Genomic DNA, 19,483 nt, shown 5'->3' on the forward strand with positions numbered 1-19,483 from the left:
TGTGAACAATTTGTTAAGATCATCCTGCGGAATCTCCGCGTCGTCTCCTGACCTAATTAGGCGTCCTATTTTAGTGTCGTCCGCAAACTTACTAACATTACTATTAATCTCATTGTCCACGTCGTTTATGTACATAATGAGGAATAAGGGACCCATTACCGAACCCTGGGGAACTCCACTAGAAACACTCCCCCATTTGGATTTTACACCATTTATGGTGGCCCGCTGTATTCTGTCACTAATCAAAACTTTGATCCATTCTAACACTTTTCCTCTTATGCCGTGGGCTTTGATTTTATTTAGTAGTCCCTGGTGGGGCACCTTATCGAACGCTTTGCTAAAGTCAAGGTAAATAGCATTGTATCTGACGCCTTATATACTTTAGTGTAAAAGGATAGAAGATTAGTCACATATGATTTACCTTTGGAGAAACCATGCTGTGTTTCACGAATCAAATTATGTCTCTTCGTGTGTTCTATGAGTCTATTAACTATTACTGATTCAAGCATTTTACCTTTAACTGATGTCAAACTGATTGGCCTGTAGTTGCATATAGACGATTTGTCTCCCTTTGTGAAAACAGGAACAACGTTTGCCTGCCCCTAAGCAATAGCCAAAAAAAAAAAAAAAAAAATGTCTACCGCCTTAGTAAATATTTCTGTTATTTGGTCGCAGATTTCAAATTTACATTCTTTAAGGCCTCTCGGAAAATTTCGTATGTATAAAAAGTTATATTAAAAGAAAAGAACCTGTGTTCAGAAGTCAAAAGTGACATACATAGACACACACACACACACACACACACACACACACACACACACACACACACACACACACACACGCACACGCACTGACACACAACCACAGCACACGCACACACACACACACACACACACATACACACACAGACACACACACACACACACACACACACACACACACACACACACACACACACACACACACAAAATGTCATTCTGGAGCCAAATTCTTTTTCTTTTTGCATTTTGATAAATTGCTTTGATGTTGCGTGCCAGTTCTGGCCTTGTTTCTGAAACCAACAAATCATTTTATGATTTTTTTCCTTATCAGATTAATACACGCTTCAGGTGCTTTGTGAAGTGAATAAACGTTTTACGCTATCTCTGATTTTGCTTGTAAAACCAACTACTCGAGAGTAATGTATATGATCAATACCATGTTTTCAAATAAGCAGAAGGAGCGAAAGAAAAAAAATTAGGAAAAAGAAAAATAAATCAGTCCAATAGCGGCTCGTAATGGAAGAAATTTTTGGGTATTTTTCAGAAGGAATTGATGTTTGTCTCTCTCATCTCGTGTTCTTCGTTACCTCCTCAACATTCAACTAAGGTGCAAGTAAAACAAATCTCTCTCTCTCTATCTCTCTCTATTTCTTTCTCTTCCCCTGTCTTTTTCTCCCTCTGTCTCTCTTTCTCGCTCTCTGTTTCTTTCTCTGTCTCTCTCTCTTTGTCTGTCTCTTTTTCTCTCTCAGAGGTCTATGTTTCTGTGCCTACTACACAGTAGGATATCACCATTCCTGGACTCTATTCACCACCACCACCACCAATCACCAACCACCACCAGCAACAACAACAACCACCACCACCACCACAAAACATCTATCGTTTTCTCAGCTATCAACCTCCTGGTGCCTCCTGCCTGCTACGGCCTCCTACCTCACCCAACCACATCCACCGTCTCTGCGTCATTACTTACATCCGGGCAGTCCTGCCCTCCCAGTTTCACTGCGTTGGCTGGAGGAGGAAGAGGTGAGGGGAGGGGGAGGAGGAGGAGGAAGAGGTGAGAGGAGGGGGAGTAGGAGAAGGAAGTGGAAGAAGAGGAGGAGGAAGAGGTGAGAGGAGTAAGAAAAGGAGGGAGAGGAAGAGAAAGGAGAGGAGAAAATGGAGGGGGAGGAGGAGGAGGAATAAGTGGAAGACTAGGAAGAAGTGAGAGGAGGAGGAGGAATAAGTGGAAGAAGAGGAAGAGGTGAGAGGAGGAGGAGGAAGAGGTGAGAGGAGTAAGAAAAGGAGGGAGAGGAGGAGGAAGAAGAGGAGAAAAGAGAGGAGAAGGAGGAAGAGTAAGGAAAAGGGAAGAGGGAGACGGGAGAAGGGGAGAGATGGGAAGAAGCTGGTAAAGACAAAAATGAGGGAAGGGAGGAAGGGGAGGGAAGGAAGGAAGAAGGGTTACAAAGCATGGAAGCTTCTCTGGAGGGGAAAGAGGACTCAGTTGCTCTTCCATCTCGTCCTATCCTCTTCCTGTTTTTGCTGTTTGCCTAATGGCGAGGACGCCGAAGAAGAGCAGGAGTTCAGTGACCAAGGAGGGCCACTTCGACAAGAGTCGAAGTCGAAGAAGAAGACGAAGAAGGTAGAAGGTGAGGAGCCTGTCCTCTTCCTGTTTTTGTTATTTGCCTAATGGCGAGGACGCCGAAGAAGAGCAGGAGTTCAGTGACCAAGAAGGGCCACTTCGACAAGAGTCGAAGTCGAAGAAGAAGACGAAGAAGGTAGAAGGTGAGGAGCCTGTCCTCTTCCTGTTTTTGTTATTTGCCTAATGGCGAGGACGCCGAAGAAGAGCAGGAGTTCAGTGACCAAGAAGGGCCACTTCGACAAAAGTCGAAGTCGAAGAAGAAGACGAAGAAGGTAGAAGGTGAGGAGCGCATACGCCAGGAGGCGCTGAGTAGTTGCTGCACGCTTCCGATGACGTCACCAGGTGGAGAGTATCACAAGGGAAGAGGTTTTCAGAGCCTCTCAGTGGAAGGAAGGAGAGAAGGTGCATGTTGATACTTGAAAAATGTAACTCCATAGAAAATGAGTTCAGGAGAACGATGGCACTAGAAATTAAATAGAAAAAAAAATGCCATTGTGTGGGCAGTTTGAAACTTAGCAGTATGAAGAAGAAGGATAAGAAGAAGAAGAAGGATAAGAAGAAGAAAAAGGATAAGGAGGAGAAGACGAAGAAGAAGAGGGAGGAGGAAGAGGAGAAGAAGGAGACGACGACGACACGAAGAAGAAGAATGATCAGAAGAAAAAGACGAAGAAGAAGAGGGAGGAGGAGGAGAAGACGAAGAAGAAGAAAAAGAAGGAGAGTAATAAGAAGGAGAAGAAGACGAAGAAGGAGAAGATGAAGAAGAAGAAAGAGGAGGAGGAGGAGAAGAAGATGAAGAAGAAAAAAGGAGAATAATAATAATAATAATAAGAAGAAGTAGTATGATAAGAAGAAGACGAGGAAGAAGAGGGAGGAGGAGGAGAAGGAGAAGACGAAGGAGAAGAAGGAAGAGGAGGAGGAGACGAAGAAGAAGGAGGAGGAGACGAAGAAGAAGGAGGAGGAGAAGAAAAGGAAGAAAAAAAAAAGAAAAAGGAGAAGAAGAAGAAGAAGAAGAAAAAAGAAGAATCTCTCCAGTTGAATTTACTAGTAAGCAAAGTTTTGGTCGGCTGAAGAAAGAGGAAGAGTTCTGTGTGGGGGGATTGCGCCGAGTGGAGAGTTGGAGAAACCGAATCTGGTGGTAGTACCAGTCGTACATGATAGAAAGGTCCAATTTCGTGGTCTCCACTGGTCCCCCACCAGAACAATGGCGAAGTCTGGAGGGAAGACGTGGAAAAACGTCGAGTAGTATCATCGGCATAAGCGTGTCAAGAAGGAAAATTCCTGTCATCAAATAAGTCTTTTATGGAATAGAAGAAAAAGTAGGAAATAGAGAAAATCCCTGTTAGCTGTTTAGCAGAGGGTGATGAGCTTACGCCAGGAGGCGCTGAGTAGCTGTAGCCGAGGCAGTCACCTTTTGTCCTATGTATATGCGCTCTGGGGACTGTTGGGGTAGGTAATAGTTGCTGCTGAAAATCGGAGATGAGGGTAGGACTCTAACCCACAACTGAGCAAATGCGAGACAAACACGCTTTCGATAATGCGCACAAGAGGCTATAAAACGACCAGAAACAAAATCAGGAGAGAGAGAGAGAGAGAGGGAGAGAAAGATTCTTTAAGAGGGAAGCTAGGAAATCTAAAGTTTGTGTTAGACTTTATCATATATTACTAATATATCTAATTAGACAGAAATATTAGAAGATATCCAGTAGGGAGCACCTTCACGGAAGCCGTACTAACTATTGAAGAGAAATCCATAAGAATAATGATTTATATGATATATATATATATATATATATTGATAGCGTAGTTGGTTAGTCACTGCGTCACTTGTCATGTGATAGCTGAGTTCGAGTCCTCGGCAGTACCAAATTTCAATTTCTTCTTGGGGTCTCCATTGGGTCTCCCGATGTTGATGGCTTAGAATTCAAGTGCATTGTGGTTGTTAAAATGTATCTCTAATCACTGGGACCCATTCAGTGTTGTACCAAAAAAAAAAAATATATATATATATATATATAGATATATATTGAATATTTTGATCAGGACGAATATTTAGGTATATAGAACGGTAGGTAGAGGGTCGAGAGATGTCACTCTTCTATGGAACAGGCTGAGTTTAGGCATATTTCCAGCACAAAGGGGAGGAACAAACATATAGGAGACAAATTAGCTTAAAAGGAAGTCAGCCCGGAAGCACATTTTTTAAGAATGGTAAGGGGGACTATGTCCGGACCGTACGCCTTCTTAGTGTCAAGGTCTAACCGGAAAAATAAGAAAGAAAATAAGATAGAGAGAAAAAAGTTGGATTGAAAGAAAGGATACTTAAGAGGGAACAGTAGCAGGAAGAGTTGTTAGTCGTAAAAAAAAAGATGGTAGTTTTCAGCGAAACGTTCAGACTAAAAAAAAGGGGGGGGGTTCTTAAGAGGGAACAGTAACAGGAAAGAGTTGTTAGTCGTAAAAAAAAAAAAAAAATCTTGGTAAAGGTTTCAGGGGAGCGTTCAGACTTCATAGGTGACCAGACCCCCCCCCCCCCCCCACCACCACAAAAAAAAAAAAAAAATTCGCTGTGAGAGATAGGTGTAGACGAGAATGTGAGTTGTCTGGAAACTTTGCTGGCCCTGTATCCCGGAAGGGATTACAACAAGCGAGGTTTTTGGCACTTGGTTATTGACAAAAGAATGTTTTAATTGGTGAAGGAGAGGTTTTGCATGATTGCGGACAGGAACGGATAGATTACAGGTTTCAAAAGTGAAGAATTTTGGTGCTTTTTATAAGCCTCATACCTATCTTGGACAGCACGAGAACAAGCACGTTTGGACCAGTTTTATAGATTTGGAATTAGCAAAATATGCCGTGAATGTATAAAATGATCACTTCCGTGAAGTATTCCACAAACCCTGAAGGATCACGAGTATGGAAGGATTAGTCGCTCCACAGGAAATTGGAATAATAATACATATATATATATATATATATATATATATATATATATATATATATATATATATATGAGGTAACGTGGAAGGAGGAAATAGAGTCTTGATCCTATTATTGAGTTTATTCCTGACCGGTTTCGCTTTACAGTAGCTTCTTCAGCTACTGTAAAGCGAAACCGGTCAGGAATAAACTCAATAATCGGATCAAGACCCGTGTTTTCCCGTCCACCTTTCTCATAATTGTCCCAGTATCTCAACATATACATATATAGCTTTTTCCCCCTTACATAGAAATTCGGTCGGAGTCATCAAGGTCCCAAGAGCATCTGAAGGAACTTAAGGACGGATCGGGGATTGGGGGGGGTGGGGACTGTGACGTGATAGATGCGACAGGGATGAGATTATGGTTGGAGGTTCTCAACGGAGTGTAAAATGTAGTTTACCAGCGCTTCTGTCCTTTCGGACAATATCGTGAACAGAGAGAAGAAAAAATGGACAAGAGGCAGATGATGAAAAAATAAGGAAGAAATCTATACTGATGAGTCTGTCGTTAAGATGGGCGATGTGCTGATTCCAATGTTCCAGGTTATTCAGGATATAAAAAGCAAAGGACCAGTTCACCTTCTGCATCAGTAAAGTCAAAGAAAACGTCAATCTGGCGTTGTAAACTGACATTTCCTAATACAGAAATTTCAGAGAAAAGAAAGTAGGATAGAATGTGCTTCACCATGGTAGCTGAAGAGTTGTGGATCACCTTTAGAGATAGGCTTAACATTATGCAGCACAAAGGTAGTTAGTGGACGGCTGAAATTTTATTTTATGTTGGATAGTCGGAAATAGGAGGATTCAGGTTTGGGAATGGGAGAGATAGGTTCCCTTGTGCACACATGCGCAACAGTCGACTCTGGATCAGAAATTAGTATGGAGAAAGTAGTGTATGCCCAAGCACCTGGGCCTCTGTGAGAACGAGAAGATAACTTGGTGGAGTGAACGAATATAGGAGGAATCTGAGTGCAGAGCTTGAACATTAGATAAAGGTAGGGGAAATAATTTAGAAGGAATATCGAGACACATCCCTGGGTCGTCACCACGGGGCCGATTCCAGCTGGGGATGATTTTAGTTCCCTTCCCCATTGAGGACTCAATGACTTTTGTAAAATATTCCATAATGGTTTAAGAAGGACAGCAGAGGGGTGTCTCGTTTTGCGCAGTCGTGATGAACAAAATATAACGTGAACAAGCTGGACTGTTATCTATGTTACCAACAGCACGGAAGGGTACAAGAAAGGACAGTGAGTTACAAGGGACATCAGACGGGAGGCTCAGGAACTTCCCCTTGGCGTTAGGGCAGGAGTCGATTGTAAAATCAAGACCTTAGGGTCTGTGGGTCACTAAGGGTCCAGCGAAATTCCCAAGCGGGTCCAAATACTCGAAATCTAGTGACAGTTAGCGGATGCATAGAGATTTTATTCAGTGTTGAAGTGGTCTGCAGAAGGTTAAGGAACAGCAGTACATAAATACGGGACACATGAAGAAATAGGTTGAGAACCTTAGGTTATACCAATTCCTAGCCGTTAAGGTCTGGGAAGCTCATATGACTGTAGGTGTTTCCTCCTCCTCTTTACCATCCCACTGCACTTCCTTCTAATTCCATTCTCCCCAAATTACACATTCCCCGTCTTCTATAGTAAAAAGAAGAAAGATAAAAAACAAAAAAGTTTGGTCAGCCAGAGGACAATGGTGGATCGTAGACCGTCATTAACGCTTGTCAACCTAAACCAAAGACCTACAGGATTACTTTCACTATTCTCGACAAATTATGTATAAGGTCTGCCTTTCGCCACACGATTTATTTCTGATATAATGAAACTGGCCGCTCAGTGAAAGGATTTAAACATGCACCAAGGCTGAGAGTCCGCCCAATTTTTTTGCAAGTCATTGAATATGACTACAGACTTTTTATAAGCTAAAGCAAATCCTTCCTGTCTCATTCCCATTAAGTGTACTTTACCCTTTAAGTGGACTTATGGGATTAGGAGCTCTGAGATTGTGTGATAGTAGCAAATGCCGACGGTATTTAATGAAGTTCATAATGTGCGCGTTGTCGTGGCAAGAATATAAAGACTTCGTTCTCAATTGGTGCTGGGTCTTCTGACGTCTCCCGACTTTCTCGTGCCTCTGTCTCTCTCTTCTTCCTCTTCTTCTTTCTCTTCCCCTTCCTCTTCCTCTTCTTCCTCTTCTTTTCCTCTTTCTCTTCCTCTTTCTCTTCCCCTTTCTCTTCCTCTTCTTCCTCTTCCTTTCTTCTTTTTCTTCTTCTTCTTCTTCTTCTTCTTTGTCTTTTCCTTCTTCCTCCTCTTCTTCCTCTTCCCCTTCTTCTTTTTTTTCTTCTTTGTCTTCTTCCTCTTTTTCCTCTTCCCCCTTCTTCTTTTTCTTCTTCTTCTTCGTCTTCTTCTTCTTCCTCTTCTTCATCTTCTCCGTCGTCACTTCCTTTTCCGACTACTCCCTCCGCCTCTCCCTTCTCTTCTTCCCTCTTCTCGTCCTCTTCCTTCCCTCCTTTCTCCCACTTCTCTTTCTTCTCCTCCTCCTCTTCTACCCAACATCGTCCATTATGTCTTCTTCATACTCTCCCTCCTTCTTCACCTCATCTCTTTTACTCTCTTCTTCCTCTTCTTCTTCTAACCTCCTCTCCCGCTTTTCCTTCTCTTTCACCTTCTTCCTTTTCATCCGTCCTTTTCTTCTTCCTCCTCCTTCTTCACGTTATCGCTTTTTATCCCTCCTTTTCTCCCTCCCTCCCTTCTTCTTCTTCTTCTCCTTCTCCCCCCTTTTTTTTTTGTCTCCTTTCCTCACTCTCCCACCTCCATTGATTGCCTCAACCTTCACACACACACACACACACACACACACACACACACACACACACACACACACACACACACACACACACCTCGTGGCGCAGTGGTTAGAGTTCCCGGCTGCCATTACTGCTGTCCGGGTTCGAATCCCGCCCAGAGCTGAAATAATTTCAGTATCGCTGCGCCGCGAGTCGTTACTCCAACTCTCATGGGCGGGGAGTTGGGTGTGTGTGTGCATGTAAGGTCACAGCATTGCCCATAGATCAGTCATATATGAGCTCTGAGCTCTCTTCCGGGGGGGGCGATAGCTGTCAATCACGAGTCCAACACGTGATCCAAAGGTGAATCTCTCTCTTTCTTACACACACACACACTCACACACACACACACACACACACACACACACACACACACACTCACACACACACACACACACACACAAACACACCTTACGCCTGCGCTTATGGGTTTCCGAATTAGCATCTGTATTTATGATTGTTGTCCTCCCGAGTGCCCATGGGGGATCGATTCTAGGCCAATGTGTTTCCAGGGCAAGGCGCTCACCCGTATGTGTGTGTGTGTGTGTGTGTGTGTGTGTGTTTGCGCGCGTGTGTGTGGGCCTGTGTGAGTGTGTGTGTGTGTGTCTGTGTGTATGTGTGTGATTCCGTGCGTGCGTGTATTTACCTAGTTGTATTTTACGGGAAGGGTAGGCTTGTGATGTCCCGCCTTTGTATCTTGCAGTGTCTAGTTTGCTCTTAAATTCGTATGTGGTTTTTGCTCACACTATTATTTTGTCCAGGTTGTTCCAAGTGTCCACCACTCTGTGGAAAACTGTTTTTTCAGATCTTTTCTATATATATATATATATATATTTTTTTTTTTTTTTTTTTTTTTATCCTCTTGTGTTTCTCTTGTCTCAATTTCGTGAGTCTTCTCCATCAAGTATTTCCCTACCTTTCATGATTCTGTAGATGGTCGGTAAGTCGCCTCTCTCTCTTCTTTGTTCCAATGTCGGTAACTTCAATTTAGTCAGTCTCTCTTCATATGAGTTGTGTGTGCGTGCGTGTGTGTGTGTGTATGTGTGTGCGCGCGTGTGTGCGTATGTGTGTGTGTGTGTGTGGGCGCGCATGTATGTGTGTGTGCGCATGTATGTATTTGTATGCGTGTGTGTGTGTGATTGCGTGCATGCATGTGTGTGTGGGTTGTATATACGTGTGTACCTAATTGCACTTGACAGAAAGGAATCTACACACGTGGGGATCTTGTGTCTAGTTTCCAAACGTCCTTAACTCCATTTCAAATTCATGTATGCTTCCTTCCCGTCATCATGCAGAGATTGAGCAAGGGAAAACATAATTTGTTCACATAATTCAGTCACTTATTTTCCACACAATAGATCCAGGAATGCTTCACCTCCTTCCGTATCATCTATTGGGAGATTCCTGTCCTTTACGAATGTGTGTGTGTGTGTGTGTGTGTGTGTGTGTGTGTGTGTGTGCGCGTAAGTATGTGTGTGTATGTGAGAGGGCGTGCGTACTTAAGTGTAGCTGTGTGTGTATTTACCTAGTTGTATTATACGGGAAGGAGGGCCATGCTCGTGGTGACCCGTCTTTGTATCTCGCAACATCTAATTTGTTCTTAAATTCTTGTATGGTGTGTGTGTGTGAAAGAGAGAGAGGGATGGAAGGTAAGAGAGAGAGAGAGGGAGAGAGGGGGGAAGGGAGAAAGGAGAGAAAAAGAAAGAGAGAGAGGGAGAGGGAGGAGGGATGGAGAGAGAGGGGGAGGGAGGGAAGGAGAGAGAAAGAGAGAGAAAGGTTTCGCTTTCACAAAGGTCTTGGATCACATGCTGGACTCGTGATCGAGAGCTATTGCCCTCCCGGATGTGCGTGTTGCCTGGGAAAGAATACGAAGTGTCAGAAGAAACCGCGTATGACTGCGCGTGGGTGGCAAAATGAGGAGGAGGAGGAGGAGGAGAAAGAGGTGAAGGAAAAAGAAGAGGAGGAGGAGGAGGAAGAAGAAAAGGAGGACAAAGAGTAAGAGGATGAGGTGGAAGAGGAAGCGGAAGAAGAGGAGGAGGAGGTCAAAGAAAAAGAGGATGAGGAAGAAGGAAGAGGAGGAGGTGTAAGAGAAGGAGTAAGAGGAGGAGGATAAACAAAAGGAGTAGGAGAACAAAGATGAAGAGGATGAGGAAGAAGAAGCAGAGGAGGAGAAGGATGAGGAGGAAGAGGAGAAGAAGAAGGAAGAGGAGGAGGAGGAGGATGGAGAAAAAGAGGACGAAGAAGAGGAATGCCACAGAGAGGCAGGGAAACAAGAGGAGTTGTTTTGGGGAAGTAGGAAGCACCCGAGTGAATGGGGCTTTTGGAGAAACGGGGGGGGGGGATTGGGGGGTGAGCGGGCCAGACGGGTTGGCTGGATTACCCCGAGGGCGAGACGGGTTGAGACAGAAACTCCACAACCGGAACTTACCCGTCCGGTCTTACCCCGTCCAGGCATGGGCACCTCCTCCTCCTCCTCCCTCCTCCTATCTCCTCCTACCTCCTCCTACCTCCTCCTTGCCACACTATCTTGATTTCTCATTAACCTTCTTTAACGAATCCTGTCACCAAACTGGACACTTTTTTTTATCATTATTTTTCTTTTCTTTTTCGTCAAAGTTGCGATGTCATTGACTCGAGACTGCTGATTACGGGGTTAACGTTATTTGTAGATTTCAGGGATTTCCTAGGTAGTTCTAGTGGCCCAACCCTTTGAGTAACTACTACTACTCTGGTGCCTGATGGAGGGCACGGAGGGGGGGGGGAAGGCTCATGTAAGAACACATAGATGTGATGTATTAGGAACAAATTGTACTAACGACCTTCATCATCATTACAGCATCTCGTGTCCCTGGTTTTTATTATTTCCACTGAAACTCAATGTTGAGGCGTTATCACACTGGGCTATTTTTCCTCCGACTTCTGGAGTAGATTTGCAGGCCGTAGCTTTCGGGAAGGAATCTGATATGCTGGAGGAAAATAATTTTATGTCTAACGTCAGACCCTAGTGTTCACCTGAGAGTAGGCTTAGACGAACTCCTTCAAAGCGTCGGACTACTTTCTAGATTTCGTTTGGGCCAGCGCTGGACAAGTTTGGCTAGAAGACGGCCCTCTGGACCGACCTGAGTGGGTAGTTCCTATAAGACATCCATCACTGCATTCACCACTGGCCTTTGTCTGTCTTTGTATACTCTTTGCTGATGTCATCACCCCCACGTTCCGTCACCACTTCACCGCTTGGTTCTTAGGGTATAACTTCGTTGATAAGGGTCTAGTTTAGTAGCAGGTAGTGGTAGGCTCAAGTTATTTACCCGAAGAGTAAAGCCTTGTTGACATATATCTAGTTTATTAGCAGCTAGTGGTAGGCTCAAGTTATTTACCCGAAAGTAAAGCCTCGTCGACATATATCTAGTTTAGTAGCAGCTAGTGATGGCCGCAAATTATTTACCCGACAAGTAAAGCTTCGTTGACACGGGTCTAGTTTAGTAGCTGCTAGTGGTAGCTCCAAAATTTTTACCCGGCAAGTAAAGCCTTGTTGACACGGGTCTAGTTTAGTAGCCGCTAGTACTATCCTCAAGTTCACTTACCCTGGAAGTTAGTGTTAACACTAGGATAGTTTGGGGACAAGTTGACTAACTTTCCGTTGACGTTGGACAAGTAGAGGGGTAGCTGACGAGTCGCTTGTAGCACTAGCGGCTACTAAACCAGCCCTGTGACAATAAGGCTTAGCGTCATGAACAAACGGTGACCTCTTCTATTGCGTCAACTCCAGCAAATCCCCTCTTTGACGAAATCATTTTCATCAGGAGCTCAGTAGGAAGAACCTGAATTTAATCTCTGCTGTTCAGTCGAGGGGCAGCTCTTCTTCAGATAAATGTGAACGTAATATACTTAGAGATTAGTCTTGGGTTAGGAAAAGATAAGATGGCGGAATTTGTGAAATATGTCTTGGAAGGACTATAACCTGATTAAACCCTCTCTAGCCGAACGGAGTCATGAACAACAGCAACAACAATAACAACAACAATAACAACAGTAACAATAACATCAACAATAGTAACAATACAACAACAATAACAACATCAGCAACAACAATAACAATACAACAACAACAATAACAACAACAACAATAGTAACAATACAACAATAACAACATCAACAGTAACAATACAACAATAACAATATAAACAACGACAACAACAACAGTAACGATACAACAACAAAAATATTACATCACCATTGTTATTATCTACAACATATTTCCCGAATAACATAAAACACATAGAAATCATTATCTCCACAGCATCACTGTTTGGATTCTGTTGGCATCATCACAATATCACGACTTAATCCAAATCACCACAATGTGTCAATAGACTACGTTGTACACACACACACACACACACACACACACACACACACACACACACACACACACACACACACACACACACAATTTTATCATCACCTCTGTAACAATAGTCCAGTTATCTGTATGCAATTGGTATCATACATCATCACCATACTACTATTTTCACCATTATAACCAATATGTATGTATAAAGTATTGTTACATGTTAATGACCCCCCCTTGTACATCAATACCTTACCTCCATTACCACCTCGGCTATCAATCGATTTCATTGATGAAATGAACTATGTATCATTAGCATCTCTTATGCATTAACGACTTTATCAGTAACTTCAAGATCCGAACGAATGGGAACATCACTGAAGGAAAGCCGTGATTCGAGAAGGTTAAATTGTTGTCACAAGGTCGCCTGCCACCTTTGCACCCAGTAGTTAGAGGTCTCTATGACGTCATTATCCTTCATGTGAAAGTAGTTAAGATAGCTAAAATAGTTTAAATAGGTAAGATAATTAAGATAGTTCGAGATAGTTAAGGTAGTTTAGATACTTCAGAGAATCAAGATAATTAAGGTAGTTATGATAGCTAAGATGGTTAACATAGCTAAGATTGTTAAGATAGTTAAGGTAGCTAAGATAGTTAAGATGGTTTAGATAATTAAAATATCTAAGGGAGTTAAGATAGTTGAAATAGCTAATACTGTTAAGATAGTTGAGATAGTTCAAATAGTTTATAGCTAAGTTAATATAGCTAAGATATTTAAGATAGCTAAGGTAGTTAAAGTAGTTGAAATAGTTAAGATAACTAAGGTGGTTAAGATAACTAAAATAGTTAAGATGATTAAGACAGCCAAGGTAGTTAAGATCCACAAAAGTGTAATATCTTAACTAGAACTATAAATGTCGTCTAAACAGTCTTTGTTGATTAATTATATTCTGGCCGAACGTCAAACGATCAGCTGGCGGACCAGAGACGTAGCAAAGGGGGGTGGAGCTGTTTCTTTTAAAGCATTTTTTTTTAAGCCATGGACCACTTTTATTTATTATTTTTTGAACCCATGGATCATCATCATCATCATCATCATCATCATCATCATCATCATCATCATCATCATCATCATCATCATCATCATCATCATCATCATCATCATCATCATCATCATCATCATCATCATCATCTTCTTCTTCTTCTTCTTCTTCTTCTTCTTCTTCTTCTTTTTTTTTTTTTTTTATACCCATGGAGCACTTTTACTCTTATTTCTACCCGCATAACCATACGATGGAAAAAAATATCATTTTATATTTTGACTTATAGATAAGTTTATGAATTTTATTACAGAAATAATAAATATATATGCTATCTCTTATGTGCGGACCCCGGTTGAGAACCATTAAGTAACAACGCCCTTGTTACTGTGGACTCCTTTATTTTTTTTATTCTGACTAAGTCACTCTGCCTAAGGAAACGACATACCGTAGTGGAGAAGCCGAAGATAGAAAAAAAAAATCATAACTACAGAGAAAGTCTTGAAGAATGTGAAGCAAAATGAACACGGATGTCTAGTTTCAGAACCTCCTCACCATCTCCATTCTAGACGAGGAAAAACATAATTCTGTGCCTCGGCAGTGCCGCATTCTAGAAATGGAATAGAAGCAGTAGAAATAGAAAATAACTATCGAAATGCCGTCAGCAGGGTTATGTTAATTTAATTTTTTGAGAAGAAAGGAAAAAAATAATGGATTTGAGGGTTTTTGGTCGTACGTACTACTGGTCCCTTCACTTCGCCCTCGAGTGTCCAAATCTTGGCACCCTCTGCTCGCAAATACCCAGGAAGTGGATCGAACTTCAAAACCTGCCCGAACAGTTTCCCCGGTCACTTGTAGCATCCGCACGGCTGAGCAGTTCCTCCTACTCCTCCTCCTCCTCCTCCTCCTGCTCCTCCTCCTCCTCGTCTTCCTCTTCCTCCTCCTACTCATCTCACAAGACCATCATGACTCAGGCGTTTGCATTCCTGCGCGTTGGTCGACGACTATCGGCTCTCCTTCGCCATGACGCGTCGCTGCCGACTCCTTTCGCCCCGGACTCGAACGCATGCCATGATCATATTATCTGTTTATTATTATTATTTTTTTATTATTATCATTTATCATTATTCATCAGGCAGTTTACTATTACTTACTATTTACCTGTTTGTTAATTATCTAACTTTACCTATATATTTATCTATTTATTTTATCATTATCTATATTGTATTTTTATTTATTCATTTATTTATTTTATTTATTATTATTTATACAGTATTGTAATCTTTATTTATTTTGTTTATTATTATTTATATTGAAGTTTTTATTTATTTATTTATTTTGCTTATTATTTATATTGAAGTTTTTATTTATTCATTTATCTATTTTATCTATTATTATTTATATCATAATTCTTATCTTTTTTTTTTTTTTTTAATCATTATTATAAACTTCTTCACGGTCTAGAATGTTTTCACAACTTTGTGCATAGTCGTTACGTACTTGTTGGGCTTGTAATAAAGGCTACATATATACATCGACTTTGTGCCTTAAGCCTCGTTGACTTGGAGCTTGTTTTGTAGCCGCTAGTGCCAGCTGCAAGTTAACTTGCCCATGGAAGTAAGTGTTAACATTAGGCAAGTTGACTAACTTCACGTTAACATTGGGCAAATTGAGAGGTAGTTGACAAGTCACTTGTAGCACAAGCGGCTATTAAACTAGCCCCTTGTCAACAAGGCTGTAGATGCAAAGACCTCTCACAGTCTAGGCGTTTTCAGAACTCTGTGCATTGTCGGTGCGTACGTGCGGGCTTTGGGCTATTCAGAAGAAAAAATATATACAATTGATGTCAAATTGAAGGACTTTTATTTATCTATTTTTTCCTTTCCGGATCCTCTGCTGACAACTGGTGACTGCTCGTATTCTCTTACAAAAAAAAAAAATAATAATAATAATAAATAAATAAATAAATAAATAAAATAAAATAGATAAATAAATAAATGAAAAATAAAATAAGATAAAATGAAATAAAATAAAAATAAGTAAATAAACAATAAAACATAATACAACACAGACACAGGTCCGACGTTTCTTCCCAGAGAGATCTTTGGGAGTTACGATAAATGTTGCCGGTTACTGCGGGGCTGCGGGTCACCAGTCGCTCCCCATAGAGTACGGGGAGGGACGGGAAAGGAGGGAGAAGGGGGAAGCTGAGACCCGTCCCATTGAAGAACTGAAGGTCGAGACGGAAGTGGAGGAAGGACAAGCCATGCCCATATAAGGAGTGGAGTGGAGGGACACGCGGAGGTCAAGGCAGTGATAAAAATGGAGATGGAGGGGGGCCAGAGGAGGCAGGTAGGGGTAGCGGTTCAGGTGGAGTTGAAGAAGGAGGAGGAGGAGAAAGGTTTGGATTTGAAGGGAGCGGAGTCTGAGAGGGAAGTGGGAGGGAGGGAGGAAGGGAGGGCAAGGAATGATAGAAGTTCGTAAATAGCGTCAATTGTTTTTATTAATCCAAAGAGAAGTAGCTTTGACTAAGGATATCATTATCATTCAGAATAACTTTCTCAGTCCGATGGCACACAATACATTCTTTATTTTGTCTAAAAAACAAATGATTTTATTCAGTTGGAAGGAACTACCGAAAATTATGGATCATATGAAGAATCGTCATCCCAGACTTCGATAGGGTGACAATTCTTCATGTGGGCTATCCTAGGGTGACATTTCTTCATGTGGGCCATCCTGGGTTTACGATTCTTCGGTTGTATAAGTTGATGACAATAAGCATAACCCTCATTCAACCTAACCTAACCTAATCTTTATTCCACTGTTGATATTCGGCGTACTGGGGTGACAATTCTTCAGGTGGGATCTCATGGGGTGACGATTCTTCATGTTGGCGTTCTGGGGTGACATTTCTTCAGGTGGGATCTCATGGGGTGACGATTCTTCATGTTAGGCGTTCTATGGTGACATTTCTTTATGTGACCCAAAATTATTCAAATATTTTTCGCACTGGAGATATACATCCAAGGAACTCAGGTTAAAGGGACAACAAAATGGATGGTGTTGGACAGGCAAGGAAAATTTGCGCATCACGCCTTGGTTAGGCCACCCTCTTATAAGGAGGAAAAGACCTTATGGTATGTTTACGTATGTATGATATACACCACGCTCAAGAGTATTTTGAAATAACGGGAAGTTTGAGACCAAATAGGTTCAAGCTCAGGAGGAGAAAGGATGTAAGGAAGGGAGAAGAATGTGGAAGAACAAGCCGGAGGAAGTTGCGAAAGGGGGAAGGAAGCAATCAGGACGATAGAGCGAGTAGAGTAATGCGAAGACGAGGAAGAGGAGGAGGAGGAAGAGGTGGTGGTGATAGACTGGTGTGAACTGCACATCAATTACCCTTTAAGTGGGCATAGGCGTCACAATGACGGAATTAAACTGTTTTGTCACAACAACAAAGAAACGAGACAGGCCAATTTTGCTTCCTCCCCCCCTCCCTTCCTTCCTTCATCACGATTTACCAGTCCTTCGGCATCGCGGTTCGCTCTGATAATTTCATAAGTTCACTTAGCTGAGGAAGAGAGAGAGAGAGAAAGTGAGAGCGACGGGAGAGAGTGGTCATAAAAATGATGAGAGTGGATGATAGTTTCTGGAGGGGCTGTGGAGGAGGAGTAGGGAGAGGAGGAAGTGATGGTCGAAAGGAAGGAAGGGGAAATGATGTTGATGTCGGTGATGATAATGATGATGGTGGTGGTAGTGGTGGTGATGATGGTGGTGATGAGAATGATGATGGTGATGATGATGACGATGGTGATGGTAATGAGAATGATGATGGTGATGATGATGACGATGGTGATGATGATAGCTATTATGGTGATGATGATGATGGTGATGACTATTATGGTGGTGAAGATAATTATGGTAAAAGTGATGGGGACGATAATTAGGAAGAGGGAAAAGATGGTGTTAATAAATCTGATGGTAACGAGGGCAAGAAAGGAAAGAAGGAAGGGGAAGGACGATGGAGGAAGGAAAGAGGAAGTAAGGAGGAGGAGGAGGAGAGGAGATGGACTAGTAAGATGGGTGACGGTGGCGATGCTGGAGGAGAAAGTTGGTTTGAGAAAGGACAAAGGTGAACCAGAATGAGTGTGGCGTCGGTAGCCATTGAACCGCCTCGCTATACACATCAGCCCAGATTAGCCCAGCCCAGACCAGTCCACATTAGTCCAGCCCAGACCAGCCCAACCCAGCCTATCTCACTTCACACAGACTAGACGCCATGCAGCATCCCAGCTCAGACCAGATTACCTCAGTCCTGACTAACCCAACCTATCCTATCCCATAGCTTCTTACAGCTCAGACCATATTAGACCAGATTAGCCCAGGACAGACCAGCCAACCCACCCTATCCTATCACGTCTCACAGACTTGATCTACCCCAGCTCAGACCTGATTAGCCCAGGACAGACCTGACCAACCCAGCCTATCTTATCACTTCTCACAGACTCTTCCTACCCTAGCTCAGACCAGATTAGCCCAGGATAGACCTGATTACCCCAGGAGAAAACAGATTAGCGCAGGACAGACTAGACCAACCCAACCTATCCCATCACTTCATACAGATTCTAGTCACCCTGGCTCAGACCAGATTAGCTCATGATAGACCAAGATAGACCAAGTTCAGTCGAGCCCAGCTCAGCCTATCCTATCATTTCATACAGACCCTAGCCACCAAAAACCACCCCAGGTCAGACCAGATCAGCCCAGGACAAAAAAGGATAGACCGAGTTAAGTAGAGCCCTACTTAACCTGTAACAGGTGACTCAAAACCTTGCGAACCCAGGCTTAAATCGACTCACTATACATCAGATGAATCACATGTAGTTTAGGCTAACTAGCTTGATTAAACCCAATTCAATTAAAACCTATCTAATCAAACAAATTCCAGCCCAGCTAACTCGAACCTAGCCCAACAAAGCCCATCCCGGTCCACTTGACCCGAACTATGCCCTAAAAGCCTAATCTAAAGCCCAACTAATCCAAATATAACCCAGATAATCCCACCCATCCCAACCAAAGTCAAGCCTAGGCCAGTCAGAGTTTGATTCAGCCCAAACAAAACCTAGTCCAGTCAAAATATGATTTACCCTAGCCCAGAAAGGCCCAACTTGGTCCGGATCACTTCGTTGGAGGTGTCGAAGATCACAGACTCCTCCACAACCGACATGACGTCACTGGTGTCAGTTTTTGTGAGCACGAACTCGCATTTTAACTAACCCCAACAAGCACTATTTCATTTTTTTCTTCTTAAAAGCTAAACGAAAGTAAAAATGCATAAGTTTATGATTTTTAATGTTTCAGTTTCTATAGTATTTATTGGTATATTTGGTGAAGAATTGTCTGGAAGAACAAAATATTACTCATTGAATATTTAAGAAGATGTAGACAAGCTATAAGTATCGGTGAAAGTAACACTAAATGAATTTTGTAATGAAAAGCTTGTCTGAAGATGGTAACAACCGATATTTTTGGCAGAGAGAGAGAGAGAGAGAGAAAAAAATATTTCGTTCGTTGGTACCAAAACCTCGGAGAGGGGCCGGGGAAAGTCAAAGATGGTCTTCCAGAACTTTGTTAAGAACATAAGAATGAAGGAGACTGCAAGAGACCATAAGGCCTACACTAGGCAGTTCCATGTCCATTACCACCTGTCATCCCCATCCATAAAGTTGTCTAACCGTTTCTTAAAACAATTGATAGTTTCAGGGCTCGCCACGGAAATTATATAAATTACTAAGGATGCAATGTTGAACATTTCGTTGTTGTTCTACAACATTTGACCCTCGAATAACTGCAGCTTCCAGCCACTTCGTTCTTATCCTCTTGA

This window comes from Oratosquilla oratoria, chromosome 17 (genome assembly GCF_046742065.1).
Source record: "Oratosquilla oratoria isolate Oo_2021 chromosome 17, ASM4674206v1, whole genome shotgun sequence".
NCBI lineage: Eukaryota > Metazoa > Arthropoda > Malacostraca > Stomatopoda > Squillidae > Oratosquilla > Oratosquilla oratoria.